Source organism: Dermochelys coriacea, chromosome 14 (assembly GCF_009764565.3).
Source record: "Dermochelys coriacea isolate rDerCor1 chromosome 14, rDerCor1.pri.v4, whole genome shotgun sequence".
Lineage (NCBI taxonomy): Eukaryota > Metazoa > Chordata > Testudines > Dermochelyidae > Dermochelys > Dermochelys coriacea.
The window spans coordinates 39,493,971-39,500,623 of NC_050081.1; the positions used below are offsets into that span (position 1 = coordinate 39,493,971).

A 6,653-nucleotide genomic window follows, 5' to 3' on the forward strand; every position below is an offset into this window, starting at 1 on the left:
CCAGCTCCGGCTCCGGCTCCGAGGGCCGGCTGAGGAGGGGCAGGGTGGGGCTGCGGTGCCGCTGCCCTGCACAGACCCAGACCCGCTGGGACTGAGAGAGCGTGGTCTGCACAGCGTTAGCCGGGTCTGTCTGTACGCGGCTCTGGAGGGAGCAGCTCTGATTCAAACCGGATCCAGATTAAATTCAACGTGACGGAGCCACTGGGCTTTACCGGCTCTTCCCAGCGCCCGGCTGCAACGGCGCCAGCAGGGGACACCCCAGACCTCGGTCTGAGAATCCCCCACCAGTGACTGGAGTCGTCAGTTCTCAGCAACAGGGCGGTTCGGCTCCCTGGGGCAGCAGAGCCCAGCACTGGGAGGGGAGACGGGCTCAGACAGACACAGCAAACGCCCAGCCACAGTGGGGCGCACACAAGAGACAGGGCCTTTATTCCAGGGGTTCAGTTACACGATCTAGTCCAGCAAAAAGAACAGGAGTACTTGTGGCACCTTAGAGACTAACAAATTTATTTGGGCATAAGCTTGGTGGGCTAAAACCCACTTCATCAGCTGCATGGAGTGGAAAATACAGTAGGAAGATATATATATACAGAGAACATGAAACAATGGGTGTTGCCATACACACTATAACGAGAGTGATCAATTACGGTGAGCTTTTATCAGCAAGAGAAAAAATCCTTTTGTAGTGAATCAGGATGGCCCATTTCCAACAGTTGACAAGAAGGTGAGAGTAACAGAAGGGGAATATACATGAGGAAATAGTTTTACTTTGTGTAATGACCCATCCACTCCCAGTCTTTATTCAAGCCTAATTTAATGGCATCCAGTTTGCAAATTAATTCCAGTTCTGCTGTGTCTTGGAGTCTGTTTTTGAAGATCTTTTGTTGGAGAATTGCAACTAGATCTAGTCCAACGGCTCTCACGCTTTCCAGACGACTGTCCCCTTTTCTGAAGGCTGATTGTCTTGGGTCCCCCAAGTTTCACCTCACTTAAAAATACTTACTTAAAAATCAGACATAAAACTACAGAAGTGTCACAGCGAGGGTCGGGGTTATGGCTTGGCCCGCCATGGTTGGATCACTGGACAAAGGCTGACTTTCTCGTTTTTACCGTATAATTATAAGTTAAATCGATTGGAGTATAAACATTGCACTTACATGTCAGCGTACATTACACGGAGCAATGGAAACATTTCATTATGCAGAGCAATAGAAACAAGTCATCGTATGAAACTGTAGTTTGCACGGAGTTCGCTGGTGTTTTTTGTGCAGCCTGTTGTAAAACTAGGGAAATATCCAGCGCGTTGAGGTACCCCCTGGCAGGTCTCTGCGTACCCCAGGGGTACGTGTTCCCTGGTTGAGAACTGCGGCTCTGCAGAAATCAAAGAGTCCTTGCCGCACACAGCAGCTTTCACTGCAAGTCTGACAGATCCCAGGTACTTAGCCCACCGCGCCCCGCGAGGCCGCCGAGCGGCGCACCCAGGGCCCGGGCCCTGAGGCAGAGGGAAAAGGTGAGGGGTTCAGTCCAGGTCACACGGGCAGTCAGCGGCAGAGGCAGGGAGAGACCCCAGGAGTGACTCCAGCCTAGACGATGCCTGCTGGGGGGTCCCCGTCGTGGGGCGGGGCAGAAACACCCATGGGGAGGAGCTGCTGAGCTTCTGGAGGGAGATTGGTCTCTCCCACACCCGTGTCCCCCACCAGCTACACCACGGCCTCCGACCCTGCAAGAACCAGATACAGGGAGTCAGGGTGGAGCCCGGAGCCACAGAGGCACCAGTATGGAGGGGCGACGAGGGTCACATACTGCCCCCACGGGCCCCTGCCCTTTTTTCCAGTGGCCCTTGCAGGCCCCCCCCACTTTTCTGGCCATACCCCCCCAGGTGCCCCCCCTTTTTCTACTGGCGCCTCTGCAGGAGCCATGTCTGTTCGTAGGGATCAGGGCTGACACCAGAGAGGGACCCGCTGCAGCCGGACGGGGCTCCCCCCACCCTCGGGCCATTCTCCAGACCCTCCCGCAGCAGGATCAGATGGGGGTGAGACGCTCCATACCCAGCAGGGTCGTTCCCAACTCTGTCTGGGGCAGGGTGGGGGGGAAGAGGAGGGAGTTCCCTGGCTGGTTCATTGCTCCACACTGCGGGGAGCAGGGCGCTCAGAGCTCCCCTGCTCTGCTCCCAGGCTGGTCTTCTAGAGGGGCAGGGCCTGCGGGGCTCTGGGCCTATGGCCGTGGGGAGCTGCCCCCCCCAGAGAGCAGCCAGGGCCAGAGTCACCACTTACCTAGCGAGCCGGTGTCATACCCGGGGTCGCTGCCTGTGGGAGGGAGAAGGGGGTTAGCACTGAGCAAGGAGCTGGTTCCTGGCCGATCCCACCACCCCGCACCAATGGGATCAGACTGGGGGTGAGCAGAACGTCTCGGAGGCCCAGAAATGGCCCAGACCAGGCAGGGATCTGGTCCAGGCAGACCCAGTTCTGGGGTAATAATCCCCATAACACACCAGGGCTGGAGGTTGGGTGTGGGGTGTGCAGAGACCCCAGCTGAGATTGGAACGGCCGGGGGGTTCAGGATCTGAGGGTCCTGGTATCTGGGTCCCAGCCCACCTCTGCTGTGGGGGCGGGGGTGTCACACTCAGCCCCAGTCCTGTCCCAGCCCCCCCCCTCCCCTCAAGTCCCTGCTGCCTGGAATGATCCCCCTTGCAGAGGGGACCCACCCCCGGCTGGGGGACTGCAGGGCGCCCCAGGGCAGGGCCTGGGGAAGCCATCTCCCCTTAGAGGTCTCCGTGACTGCAGCCGATCCTCAGGGCTGGAGCCCCCCGGCACTTACCCCTGATAGATCCTTTGCTGGATTCTTTGTCGCTGGCTGTGGGGGAGAAGGGGACAGGGTCAGCATCTCCGAACCCAGGGGGTTGGTGTGCTCCCGGGGTCACAGGCCCCCTCAGAGGGGTTCCAGCCCCACCCGTCCTGTTAGACCCGCCCCTGACCAGGGGAGCTGCCAGCTCGGCCTGGGGAGCCCTGTCCCTGAGGTTGGGCGAGGAAGGGCCCATGTGGCAGGGCCCCGCAGTGGGATCTCAGGGACTGTCCCTCCCAGCTCTGCTGTGGGGAGCCTGCCCCCAGTGCAGGGAAAGGGGGGCCTCTGGTTACCTGCTCTGCTCACAGATGACCTTCCTGGGGAGTGCGGGGGTGACTCACCAAGTCCCATTCATATACACACCCCCCCCCGCGAGATCCCACCCCCGCCTGGTCTCCCTGTTGGGGCCTCTGACCAGGAACTGAAGGGCTAACGGGCCATCCCTCCTGCTCCATCATCAGCCCCTTACCTTGCAGAGAGGAGCTGGAGTCCCAGTTGCCAGCTGTGGGGTGAGAAGGGGGGTTAGTGTCTCTTGAACCGGTACCGGCGAGGCAGACGCCTCCCTAGGAATCAATTCCACCCCCCACCCCAGGGCTCATCACCCCCTGGCCTGCCCCAGACAGGGAACAGCATCACCCAGAGCTGCCCCGGGCAGAGCCAGCCAAGAGAGCCGCCCTGCCTGGCACGGCTCAGCCCGGAGACCAGAGGGGCCTGTACCCCGCAGAGCCGGGGGCACGTCGCGCGATGCAGGGGATTGCGGGTGACTGGCTGAGCAGGTGGCGATGGGGTGTTAGCACCCGATCCCAGGGGAGGGTCCCCGGGCTGGGCCGTGGCCCCCCTCCCCACACCTGCCAGCCGCACGGACGGACTCACACTCACCCTGAGCTGGAGTGTTGCTGGCTCTGGTTTTCCCTGCAGAGAGAAGGCAGATTGCAGTGAGTGCGGCCGCTCCCGGGGCAGGAACCGGCTCCGATCCGCGTCCACGGCCCAGCACAGACCCCGGGGGCTCAGCACGCGACTCAGTGTCCCAAGGGAAGCCGGGCGAAAGGAAGGGAACAGAGAGAACCAGCGCCATTGGCCCTGTCTCTGGCTCATTCTCCCTTCCCCCGTGGGGCAGTCACACAGCACCAAGGCGGGGGTCTGGATTGCTGCCATCCCCATGACCCAGTGCCCCATCGCCCGCCCCACGCTGACGGGTAGGTCCCCAAGTCCTGGCACCGCCAGCCCCATTACCTGAGCGTCACCTCCTCCAGAGAACAAACCCGACTGCCCCAGCGAGCAGGGCAGCGACAGCGACGGCCCCAATCAGCGCAGGGAGCAGGGCAGAGCGGGACGGGGGCTCTGCAAGGGAGCAGGGAGTTAGAGATCCCCCCAAACACCACATCCTTCCCCCCCATTCGCACCCCCGTGGCTGCCTCTTTCCCCTGCCCCGTGCTCCGTACCCTGCGGTGTGTCTGTTCAGGAACGTACGTTATTCTTCAAACCGCAGCGGCCAGGGGAAGCGGGCGCCTTTCCCTGCTCCTTCCCGAGCGTCTCTTCTCCCCGGGGCCCAGGTCTCGCCGTTCCCTTTCCAATCCTTTGTTAACAGGACTTTTAAACTCCCGCCAACTCACAGGGGCCTGGCACCAGGCTCCCCATGTTCTCAAGCCCGTTTCACCTCCAGCTGCTGTTTCACTGCCCGGGACCCCAGCCCCGGCTGGGATCCAGGCTGGCTCCGCGGTCACATCCCACTTCATTGATCAGCTCCCTCCGGCTTTCCAGGGTGCCCCCCACCCCCTGGTTCCTGTCTTAGCCTCCTCACCCGCTAGCCACACGACCCGCCTGTCCTGCGGCTTCGCTCATTTTCTCCACCTGGGGAGGTGAGCAAAGTGTGTTACCAGGGGGGCTGTAGGGCCAGTCACCCTGTGACCCCCCCCATTTCATCCAGCGTCCATACACCCCGGCCTCACCACACGCAGTGTCGAGCGGCTCGGCCAGGCTCTCGTACTCCACACGGCAGTGGTACAGGCCTCTCTCCTAGGGGTCGATCTCCACCGTGGCCCAGGTGTGGTAGGTCCCGTCCCCGTTGGGTAGGACACCCCCTCGCCACGTCTCCTGCTCGCTGCTCCCCCCGTTTTGCAGCCAGCTCACGGCGATGTCCCGGGGGTAGAAGCCGTGGGCCCGGCAAGACAGGGTGGTGGGGCCGCCGGGGGCATCTCTGCTGGTGACTCGCACAACTGGGGGCTCTGGGGAGACGATGGGGCAGAGGGGGAGGCCACTGGTCAGGGCCAGTGAGCAGCACCCGGGTCCCTTAGCACCCCCATGGGCCAGTCGTCGGAAAGCAGGAGCAGTCAGAGCCTGGGAAACACACCACGGGGACCTGCCCCTCCCAGGAGCCCAGGGGCAGGGGGAGATGGGACCTGACTGGGGAGCGATCTCTGCACCCTGCTGGCATGGCACAGAAGGGGACCCCCCAAAAGGCCCAGCTGACCTCTAGGGGTCTTGCCCTGTAACCCAGCCCGGGGGCACTGTAATTAGTGTCTCAGACAGGCCAGGGAGTGGGGGAGTCTCTGCAGTGGGGCGGGTTCCTGCCCCCCTCACCTCTCCTCTGCAGCATCTCCTTCCCGTAGTCCAGGTATTTCTGCAGCCACTCGACACATTTCCGCTCCAGATAGTCCCGCTGCTGCTGGCTCAGGTGGCTGTCGGCCTCCATCTTCCCCTTGGTGATCTCGGCCTCCTTGCTGGGGGCCACCCAGGTGTGGGTGTGGGTGTCGTAGGAGAGGAAATCCCGCCCGTCGTAGCCGTACCGCCGGAAGCCCCCATCCGCCTGCAGCTTGCAGCCGTAGGTGTGCTGGAAGGTGTGCAGGCCTGGAGAGACACCCACGGAGCTGGGTGAGGCCACAGCCCTGGCCACAGCGCCTGACACGACTCGTATACCTGACTCGGGGCCATGGCCCCACGGCCCAGCCACTGCAGGCACCCTGGGGCGAGTCACTTGTGTTGCTACTGAACTCAATTCCGATGGGGGCACGAAACCACAGGGGGGCTAGGTAGGGTGTTGGGGGAGCAGCAGCCATCACTGCAAAATCCAGTGTCCCACAGGGAGGGGGCAAAGGGGGGAGGATGGGAGGGGAAACTGAGGCATAGCCAGAGGTCGTGACATGCCTAATGTCGTGGGGAAGGAAGTGGGGCAGGGCTGAGCCTGAACCGGGGTTTCCCACAAACACAGACAGCTAGGAAAGGGTTAAACCTTGGCACTTTGACTCTGACCCTATTTCCTTCGGATCAGGATCTGAGCCCAGCTGGGACGGCAGCCCTGCCCCCTGTACCCCCCCCATAACAACTGGCAGGGATTTCCCACTCTCTGCAGCCGTACCCCTCCCTGGGACACCCCCTCTTTCCCCAGGACAGTCGGCTATCGGGGTCGGGGTGTGCCAGTGCCCAGCTAGCCACCCATGGCTCCATTCTGGCCTTACGCTCATTTTACACCCCCCGGTAGCAGCTCACTCCTGATTCACAGCCGGTAGGCCAAGAGCAGAATTGGGCCCTGGGCGGGGGTCTGGATTTGAGCCCCCAAAGCCCCTCCCCCCAATACAAGCATTTCCTGCCCCCTCGACGCCCTCTAGCACAGGTCATCGCAGCCCCTAATGGGACAGGATCCTGCCCCTCCCCCCGTGCTGGGGGATAGCACTCCAATACTCACGGGAACAGCCCCCTGGGAGGGCAAAGACCCCCAGCAGGAGGAGGAGGAGGGGGAGGGGGACAGGCACAGCCATGCCGAGCCCAGTCACTTTCCCCCCTACATTGGTCAGGGCGCCCCCAGGGCTGAGCTG

General features: G+C 62.2%; 1 pseudogene; it reads right to left on the bottom strand.

The window, feature by feature from the left end:
• Positions 1–779: 779 nt before the first annotated feature.
• On the bottom strand, positions 780–6,653 carry LOC119842685 (annotated as a pseudogene).